We start from the raw sequence: 11,009 nt of genomic DNA, 5'->3' as shown, positions 1-11,009 counted from the left end.
CCAACAACCCCAACGTACGCCACTGGATCCACTCCTGCACAGCTATCCCTCATAGCGTTGCTGGTTCTGAATCAAGTGCAGGAGCCACACGGAGTGGAACGGCCGTCTGTTGCGCCAGGGCCTCGGCGTGCTTGCGGCGAGTGCGCGTGCTCGCAGTTCCGGTGCGCGGCTGCGCTCGCCTCGCCCCACCCCGGCGCAGCGCAGGCTTTCGCGCCGCCCTCGGTGGCCGGCGGCGTCCGGCGCCGCACTGCGCCGCACGGGTGGACTCGGTGGAGTGTCGCAGTCGCCCGCCGCCAGCCGCCCGGCCCGCCGCTCTGACCACCGCAGCCGCACCGCCGCGGCACAGTAGCCACGCAGGGACTGGCGCGCGACGCCGCGCCGCTACCCGGCCACGGTGAGTGCTCGTCCCTCGCGGGGCTCCTCCCAGTCGCTGCTGGAGACGGTAACGACAAACGGCACTGGCACCCTAAAACACGTAGCGGTACAATGAAAATAAGTCCCAACATTCTTAGCGAATGTACACCATCTTAAAATGGAAGAAACTGCTTTTAAATAGCCGGCCAGAGTGGCCTAGCGGTTCTAGGCGCTACAGTCTGGGTCCACGCGACCGCTACGGGCGCAGGTTCGTATCCTGCCTCGGGCATGGATGTGTGTGATGTCCTTAGGTTAGTTAGGTTTAAGTAGTTCTAAGTTCTAGGGCACTGATGACCTCAGAAGTTAAGTCCCATAGTGCTCAGAGCCATTTTGCTTTTAAATAAACTTCACATACTAGAGAACGCTCCTTTTAAAAAACGTTTGAAATCATCACTCCTGCAAGTATTTATAAAATCTGGCATCCTCAGTATTTTCGTTTCGTTCATCTCTTTTTACCCTTTCCTAATCTCTACACATCAACTGCAGGTAATGCCATCGATAATCTATTTTGCATATTGTAATCTTTGTTCACTCTTGAATTATTTTATCTCCTCCTTCACGTCCTTTCATAGACTACTTTAATTCACTATTACTTCCAGTACTTGGTTTCCTCAGGTTCTGAAACTTCCTGGCAGATTAAAACTGTATGCCGGACCGCCACTGGAACTCGGGACATTTGCCTTTCGACAGCAAGTGCTCTATCAACTGAGCTACCCAAGGGCGACTCACGCCCCATCCTCACAGCCTTACTTCTGCCAGTATCCCGCCTCATACCTTCCAGACTTCACAGAAGCTCTCCTGCGAACCTTGCAGAACTAGCACTTCTGAAAGAAAGGATACTGCGGAGATATGGCTTAGCCACAGCCTGGGGGATGTTTCCAGAATGAGATTTCCACTCTGCAGCGGAATGTGCGCTGATATGAAACTCAGGTTCTGGTTCTGCTTTTCGTCGTTTCGAATAGTTAACGCGAAGTAAGTGAAACTTCAGGTTGTTCTAGTGGTAAATCAGCTGATACGGAGATACTCTCTTTTGTGAGAGTTCCCTTAACATTCCTTTAATTTATGACTGGCTGGCAGAATCAGTGCCGTAGTACTTTCACTGTGTAAACAGCATCGTCAGGTTCTGAACACCTTCGCAGTAACGTTACCGACTTTCCATCAGAGTCTGTAACGAATTTACTGCTAACTTGTGTTAACAGCCATATGTTAAACGTACCTATGCGTTGTAAATGGATATTCTTCTTCCTGTTTTACTTATCTTTAGTACCATTTTAGTACCGCAGTCTGGCTTACCTGTCTCTCTCTCTCTCTCTCTCTCTCTCGTAGCCGGCCGGAGTGGCCGCGCGGTTAAAGGCGCTACAGTCTGGAACCGCGCAACCACTGCGGTCGCAGGTTCGAATCCTGCCTCGGGCATGGATGTGTGTGATGTCCTTAGGTTAGTTAGGTTTAAGTAGTTCTAAGTTCTAGGGGACTTATGACCACAGCAGTTGAGTCCCATAGTGCTCAGAGCCATCCATCTCTCTCCCGTAAGCTACTGTGCTATGCGTTACGTTATACGAGCAATTCAATTCGTTGTAGATCGACATGTCATCAACATAACTCATCGATTCATTTGCATAAAGAATTGTTCGTAGGAAAGTGTATGGTGGAATGACGAGAAGGTCGGTACAAGGACTTACTGCAGTAGCATAAACAATTATAAAATGATAGGGGTAGAAAACAACTTTTTGTGGCAAACGCAACGGTTTATTAGTGATGTTTGGTTTAATGTATGATACGTTGTATTGTATGGAACTGGGGACCGAGAAACGACGGAGAGGCTTCGTCCCCTCCGTAGTCCTCACTAGTACACAACCCCACAACAGGCTACAGCATTCCACTCACCTCTTCCCCGCCCCACATCGAACCCAAGGTTATTTAGCGGTTCAGTCTCCAGTGGACGTATCACACCAGACCAGTGTATCGCCAACGTTTGCGAGGTAGAGTAATTATGGTGTACGCGTAGGCCTACGTGGAGAAAGTGTTCGCGCAGCCTATCGCCGACATAGTGTAACTGAGGCGGAGTAAGGGGAACCAGCCCGCATTCGCCTTACACCATCCACCGACGGACCGGCACACCGGACCTCGACAGTAATCCGCCGGGCGGATTCGTGCTGGGGACCGGCGCGCCTTCCCGCTCGAAAACAGTGTGTTAGACTGCACGGCTAACCGGGCGGGCTGTTTATACGTTACTTTATGACCAAGCACAAAGCGATAAGGGGAATACGACGGCAGAATTATGGGTTGTTTCCTTCCGGAAACAGTTGAATGTTTGACAGTACTGCAGTAGAGGGTGGCTTCTTAAGACCGTTTGTGAACGCTTACATTGTGATAGTTCTAGCAGTATTGTGTTCGAACATGTTGCTCTTCAGCAGTCTGTGACAAAAAATCGTTTATCGTTATTGGAGATACTGTATGTATCGGTATGCCAAAAAAGTTCGATGGCTAGGCCTACAACTAAATGGGGTGGGATACTAAGTGTAAGGCAGCTCATAATCATTTTTGACCACATTTCTCGAGGAGAACAGCGTTTTGGCTAAAAATACTTTAAAAATGAACACACACAAAGTCTCGACTGCAGAAACCTTTATTTTGATGTTAACCAGTTTTGGTCAGTTTTTGACCATCCTCAGACCCTCATACCACGATGGTAGACGGTGGCGAAGAATGGAGGGGGTGTTGTAACTCCACGAATGTGAACTGCTAAAGGTTCGTGGAGTTAAAATACTCGCTCCATTCATCGCCACCGTCTACCATCGTGGTATGAGGGTCTGAGGATGGTCAAAAACTGACCAAAACTCATGAGTGTCTGAGAATGCCCAAAAAACGACCGAAATCGGTTACCATCAAAATAAATGTTTTTGCGGTCGAGGCTGTTTGTGTGTCCATTTTTAAAGTACTTTTATCCAAACCGCTGTTCTCCTCGAGAAATGTTGTCAAAAATTATTGTGAACTGCCTTACATATGGTTTTCCATCTCTTCTAGTTGTACCCGTCGAACGTTTTTGGCGTACCGATACATACAGTATCTCCATTTTTAAAGCAGTTCACAATATTACCTACTTCCGACTTTTGAATGCACGAGGAAAACCTGTTTTGCATGCTTCAGGGTTCTGAAAATGATTTTCGGCGCTGGAAAACCTAGTGCCTACCGGAAAATTGCTCGAGGACGTGCTCAATGTGAACGCGTTAAACTTTCATAACAGAACCACCAAGAACCGCCGAAAGGAACGAAGGAAGGCAGTATGGTGTTAATTGTTCCATCTCGATGATGTCATAAAGTCGGAAAACAGGATAGAAAAGGCAATCGGAGATGGACTCTCGAGGAGAAACGATCTGCCATTGCTCTTAGAAGAGTTAGGGTGATTTGAACTTAATTCCATACGAATTCGAGATCATTTCGCTAACTAATACGTCGCTCGGACATAAAAGAACCAAATGCAGTTGGCTTATGGGAGGCAATGTAAGCGACTCTGTGAGAATTGTTCCTTTTTGTAAGGTGTCGTGGTAGTAAATGACTGACATATCACGTTTCTGCTACCGTACGATGATCTGGACGTAGGATGTGCTTTAGCGCCACTGATGACTTGTTCCCTTCAGTTTTTACAGAAGCTAGGCATTATGACGAACGATCCTGGCCTGGGTTTGTTGGACCACCTGGTGCAGCTCAGTGCGTTTCGCGCCACTGCGGTGACCTGCGAGTCTGTGATGAAGATGAGATGAAATGAGTAGGGCAACACGAATACCCAAGCCCCAAGCGAAGAAATTCTCCGACGCGCCCGCGAATCGAATTCAGGACCGCGCCATCTAAAGGCAGCAACGCTAGCCAACAGAACGTAACCTGTGGACATTAGACGTTGTAAAGCTTGCATGTTGAAGCGTACTCATATTACGTAGTTAGAATTGCCCAAGTGGCGATTAGCTAGTCGATATTACAGGCGTCTCTACGTCTGCGTCTACTTCACAAGCCATTGTACATTGGGTGATGGAGTTTTGTCGCACGAATATTACCGATCTTCTGCCCTGTTTCATTCGCATTTGGAACAATGGATAACTATCTCTCGACGCACGCCATAATCTCTGTTTTACGATGGAAGCAATGTCGCACAGTACTCCTCGAATACCAATTACCTAAAATTATGCAGTAGGGTTTCATCAAAAAAACGCCGCTTCTTTTTAACGAAAATCCGAATTTTGTTCTGTCACTTTTCTGTTGGCTATATCGAACTACAAATGTACTGTGAGTGTATGAATTCATTTGATGTTTGCTTTCGTGCATCCTTGATAAGATCTCTAAACGCTTGAACAATCGTCTAGAATTGGCCACAGTAGCTCCTTGTATGCAGTTTTCTGTACAGATGCACTGTGACTGAATGTTCCATTACTACTACGTACGACTGATTTTGCATGTTTGCGTCATTTGTGTCAGTGTACGTATTTACCACTAATCATATTTATAGACTATTTCTTCGGTACTTGGTGGAACATAGACATATTAAGTACTGAAATACACAGTATTCAAGTTCCACACGCTGGCCATGTGGCCGAGAGGCTCTAGGCGCTTCAGTGCGGAACCGCGCCACTGATGCGGTCGCAGGTTTGAATCCTGCTTCGGTTAGGGATGTGTGTCATGTCCTTAGGTTAGCTAGGTTTAAGTAGTTCAAAGTCTAGGGGACTGTATATGGCCTCAGCTGTTAAGTCTCATAGTGCTTAGACCCATCTGAACCATGTTCTACAAAAATATTTATTTTATAGTTCGGCTTTTTAAGGCACCCTCAGACAACTTAATAGTAAACAGATAGTTCACACAAAATAAGCGAAATTTTATCCAGTAGTGGAAATCAGTATAAAGGCATGGACCCTGAGAAAGTAATATACAATGTCTGAAGCATACATGTATCGTATTTGTTATGAAAGTAGTAGATACGTATAAGACATCAACAATCACGACGGAATTATATAGCCCGCCGGAGTGGCCGAGCGGTTAAAGGCGCTACAGTCTGAAACCGCACGACCGCTACGGTCGCAGGTTCGAATCCTGCCTCGGGCACGGATGTGTGTGATGTCCTTAGGTTAGTTAGGTTTAAGTAGTTCTAAGTTCTAGGGGACTTATGACCACAGCAGTTGAGTCCCATAGTGATCAGAGCCATTTGAACCATTTTTTTGAATTATATATCTTCCTTCATAACACGAGTAATAAAATAAGGCTTTTGCATTTCCTGTGTGGAAATTAGTATAAAGGCACTCACTGTCCTGTTGTGTTAGTTCTTTGTCCAACCTCAATTCTTCCCAATTATGTCAGAAATTCTCTACGGCATTGATTTTCTTATCGTTTGTACTTCTCACAGTGAAATTGTCGCCCATTCTTTCCTTATCACTCTTTTTCAGTTCACATAGGCCTCAAATTGCCTTGCATTGCGGTGCCTTGGAAGTATTCCCCAAAGGTTTTCCGCGGGTTTCAAATCCAGGCTAAGTGCAGACCAGCGCAAGACGTCGATATCTTTTGAAAGCACTTTTTTGTTGTTATGCAGAAACTTGGACGGATGTATTATCTTGTTGAAAAATTACACTGTCGTGCCCTAGGTCTTCATACATTGTAACCCATGCTGTCTCTAGCATCTCAGCGTACATATTAAAGTTCATTCTAGTATTCATCCATTGACAGAATTTCTCGTACACGTCTGGCAGTTACTGGCGACTGCAAATCAGCAACAGGTTGAGAAGGATAACGTTTTGTAGCCCTCGCTTTGCTCAAAAATGATTTCGATGCCTCAGTTAATTTTCTGGTTAATCCACACTTTCCGTCTGTCTATATCGTGCGCCGAATTTTACGAAATCATACATCAATATACTTGCAGTTTTCAACTTCTTGGCGTTTATACGACTTTTGCTGGCTCAGCAGATGGTAAATGTTTCCGCAGTACGGGACTTGTAGTCCGAGGTGATAGGTTGCAATACAGCATCTTTTTTTTTTTTTTTTTTTTTTATGGACCTTTTGTAGTCCGAGGTGATGGGTTACAATACAGCATCACCGGTCTGTTGCGGTCTAACTGTGTTGGTGGGCCAGTAAATTTCCACTGTGCAGTGACTTTGTCACTGCAATTCACTTTGGAGGTGTGGCGGTGGGACTTGTAGTCCCGTACCACCCTCTTACGGTGATAGTACTACATGAGTCAGGCAGAATTTATTGCCTTACATGGGCAGGTGCAGGTGTGGCGGTGGGACTTGTAGTCCCGAGTCCGTACAGCATCACAGTTGCGGCTTATGTACACAATACGCACTATCCTACCTGCGGGAAAGACTCGTACTCACACACCGCACAGAGCATTTATACCGAGTTCCAAAAAAAAAAAAAATGGTTCAGATGGCTCTGAGCTCTATGGGACTTAACATCTGAGGTCATCAGTCCCCTAGAACTTAGAACTACTTAAACCTAACTAACCTAAGGACATCACACATCCATGCCCGAGGCAGGATTCGAACCTGCGACCGTAGCGGTCGCGCAGCTCCAGACTGTAGCGCCTAGAACAGCTCGGCCACTCCGTCCGGCATTCCGAGTTCCATCCTCTACCACCTGAACAGTTGTGTCTTGTCATATACTGTACAACTGACTCAAATGCGATACCATTTGATTGCGTTTGTCAATATAGTGGATCTTACGTTCTTTCATATACACTGTGCGCAATATTCCAACTGGCAATGCTAATTTTCGTTCAAATATCCATGCCTTTATACTAATTTGTACTACTGTAGCTGTTTATAGCTATAGCTGTAGCTGATTAATTCTGCATACTTCATTTTTCAATACATAACGTTAATCTCGTAATAGGGCGTTGTTGGCTCTTTTTCTTTGACATTGCATTTACCCACAGTAAAAGAAACCAGCCATTCATTACACCAAGTGAAAATATTTTCTAAGTCGCTCTGCATTTCTTTAGGATCATATTACTTCGACAGCGTTCTGTGAACAGTGTAATAAAGCTGTTGACCCTGTCTGATAATTCGTTTACATATACTGAGAACATCAGTTACCTTGGATATTTTCGTTTCTGTTGAATTTTGCTGTCTAGTATAACGTACTTGGTGCAATTGTTCACATTTTCTTCGACCTAATATCAAATTGGGAAGTTAGGCGCTCGTTGAACACGACAATGCCGCTTGAATCTGGCCGAACTGATCACATTATTCCGCGCGTTGTTCACACTATAGCATTTGAAAACTGACGTTCCGCCTTTGCAGCCTTCCTATGCAGGCAATAGCCACGGACTTGTAGTCCTTCATTCAACACGCGATGATAAAAAAAAATCACGTTCGTATTCGTAGGTTTTCAAGTACTTCGATTCAAGAAACAGCCATTGGCAATAACGTGTTGATAGCAGTGGTTGGCAACGACTGTCCCGGATTGTAATAGCAGATGTCAAATTTCAGTTCAGTAATGAAGATTGATAGCTACCAACACAAAACACCACTTCAACACAAACTGGGCTACCTCCTCTCGCCGCATGTCGCGTGGCACAGAGGTTAGCTTGGGTGTATAAATACCTACGTCAGACACACTCAAGCATGTAAAAAAGGTCACGTCACCCCATAGTTACGGTAAAATTTCGAACACTCCGAGGCAAGGCACGAGAATGTCGAGAAACACTTGAGCCAGTTATCCTCGATTTATATCATGGCATCGTTCATGCTGATGGTGAAGGTATTCTCTATTTAGGGCAAGGTCACATGCAGTGACATGGGACCCCTGATATAATAACCACTACATTTCATTCGTGAACGGTACGTGTATGTATTATCCAATCATATGACACCTAAACATTTCGCAGGCGACCTGTCCATTCATTTATACAATGCACCAACCTATCAGCACCGAAATGTATCAGAATCGGGAAACATATCACGGATATAAGGGCCCTTGTATTGGGACCTCTGACCCCAGTTCTATTGTGGCCGCCCGGGACACCACTAGTGAATTTAGGGCAGCTTATGGCTCTGAGCACTATGGGACTTAACAGCCAGGTCATCAGTCCCCTAGAACTTAGAACTACTTAAACTAACTAACCTAATGACATCACACACATCCATGCCCGAGGCATCACACACATCCATGCTCGGTCACTCTGGCCGGCTAGGGCAGCTTAGTCCTAGCTTCGAAAAACATCCGTCAGTAGTTGGCAGTTGAGTGGTCAGAGATCAGGATGTTCTCTCCAGCACACACATGTTTCACGCGGCCCGTGTCTTAGTTACGGTACATAAATACAACGCTCTAATTAAATTTCTTACGAGCGTAGGCTTCATCGTCTAGAGAAGCCTGCAAAGATAAGAAGCAGAACATTACAGCATTCATTTATACGGCTTATTCACAGTAACTGCACTTCCCATTTCGCAGGAATTACTGAATGTTTGCGGATTTCACTGAACGCTCTATCGTTGTAGCGTGACTGTAGCAGTTACGGTGGTTATTCTTAGCGGCATTCCGGCACTTTCCCTCCAGTGTATGGTTCCAGTAGAAATGTGGTACTCCCACGTACACTCTGAAATACACTTTTACTAGTAGCCCATACTCTTGGCGCAACTGTTCCGCTGCTAAGTAAAAACATCGATTTCGCTAATGACTATTTTTCGTCCATCTTGGACATGCGAAAAGTTCATTTTGCCATGAGATCAGTATTGGATCTACATGGCACATTCTCGTCTTTATTATTGGTGCGCAGATCTGTATAAAGAGTGCCAGGATAATGATATATTTCTGGCATCACCGTGTATCACAAACTAAAACATAAAATCTCTAAGACTAATTACAGATGATGATGATGATGGTTGGTTTGTGGGGCGCTCAACAGCGGGGTTATCAGCGCCCGTACAATTACCCAATCTTTGCTCAGTCCAATTGCGCCACTTTCCTGGATGATGATGAAATGATGAGGACAACACAAACACCCAGTCATCTCGAGGCAGGTGAAAATCCCTGACCCCGGACTAATTACAGTTTGCTATTAATTTTAAGAGCTGTCTTTAATTAATTTGTGTGTTCTATAAGTTATAATACTTATTGGTTGATTTTACTAACTCGTAAACGATTTAAATAGCGAGAGGAAAAAGTCCTCCCAGTAGATATTTACAATGTACAAGACGTGGTTGTGTAGTGTCCTCGACAGTTTCGTACGAGATTCGTATTGGGCATTCGAAAGCTTGCCGTAGCTTATGGGGAGTTTCACGTGCGGAAGAAGATGGTAGATCAGCGGGAAAAAGCTTAAAAAGGGAAGAAATCTGCTGAATTTAGACGGTGCACCAGATACCCGCTCCACTCAGGTGTAAAAAAAGAGAAATCGAAAGCACGGCAGTGCCGTTTTTCTCAGTCCGGAGGCCGTCCGTAGTGGCATTGTCCGGCAATTACGCAAGTTTCTCTTCACCTCTCCGTACGAAAGCGTCTTGGAAAACCGCAGTGTGTTCGGTGCAGGTTACCATCGAATAAGCGAAAGCCAAATGTTTACTTTAATCGCACTGTTGTCAAAGTAGGTTGCGGAAATCCTGTGGTACTGAATGGTAGAAACCTGACACCTCCTGGTGAAACAGACAGTCGAGTGCTGACTTACATTTCAATTTAAGTTACAGAAATTTTATTATGCTACTTTGCTTACCCATGTGTAAGGCAATAGGGAATGAGATAATTTCTATTCTTTCGACGTTACCCGCGGTGGACAAATGACGGGGAATTCCTACAAGGAAGATGACAGCCATTTCCTTCGTGTTTCTCCCAGATCATTTGCTGCTTTCGGAAGCACTGCTGAACAAGGAAACGCGAACAGCAGATGTTAAAGTGTGTAAACGCTGTAAGCGCCTCGACACAGTTCTCAAGGAGTTAGATGCGTCAGCAACTAGACAACGGTGCCATATATTTTCAGCTGCAAGCAGTAGCTGACGAGCCCGGAAAGACATGTGATGTGAGACCAAATAGGACTGTGACCACGTCGAGGTGCCAGAATCGGCAGCGAGTAAACGAATTACGAAAGACCAAACGCACGTGACTAGAATCGCCTACAGCCTCGAAGGAGGCTCAAATCCACACAAGACGAAATTGATACATATGACGTAGTTTTATTAATACTTCATGAATAATTATACTCTTAGTTTAGTGAGTTTATCGTTTTTTTCTGTTTTTTAATGTAGTTGGGTTGGTTTGTTTGGAAGAGGAGACCAGACAGCGAGGTCATCGGTCTCATCGGGTTAGGAAAGGATGGGGAAGAATGTCGGCCGTGCCCTTTCAAAGGAACCATCCTGGCATTTGTCTGGAGCGATTTACGGAAATCACGGAAAACCTAAACCAGGATGGCCCGACGCGGGATTGAACCGTCGTCCTCCCGAATGTTTTAATGTAGTAGCAATATTGTTATTAGAGAGTTATATAAATGCTCGCAACTAGTCATCAAAACTGATGGTCGTTAATGTAAGTATAAACTATAGGTGACTGTGTGATGACAAAAACCAAGAGCCAATTGAAGAAAAGGAAATCAAACAATTATTTCACTTTGGAAGTATTGCTCATGATTTCTAATG

At 45.0% G+C, this 11,009-nt stretch overlaps 1 protein-coding gene across 2 annotated transcripts in view; it reads left to right on the top strand.

The window, feature by feature from the left end:
* The first annotated feature begins 257 nt into the window (after window positions 1-257).
* The window catches only part of LOC126162529 (sodium-dependent nutrient amino acid transporter 1-like), a 222,386-nt gene continuing 211,634 nt past the window's right edge, over window positions 258-11,009 (top strand). The window contains exon 1 of one of the 2 annotated variants that reach the window (XM_049919100.1): window positions 258-394. The gene's annotated coding sequence lies outside the window, so the exon portion shown is untranslated. The remainder of the gene's footprint in view (window positions 395-11,009) is intronic. The other variant, XM_049919102.1, reaches the window with a different exon arrangement.

Source organism: Schistocerca cancellata, chromosome 2, assembly GCF_023864275.1.
Source record: "Schistocerca cancellata isolate TAMUIC-IGC-003103 chromosome 2, iqSchCanc2.1, whole genome shotgun sequence".
Lineage (NCBI taxonomy): Eukaryota > Metazoa > Arthropoda > Insecta > Orthoptera > Acrididae > Schistocerca > Schistocerca cancellata.
Note: the sequence above shows the minus strand (reverse complement) of the source record. Positions and strands in the feature narration are given on the sequence as shown.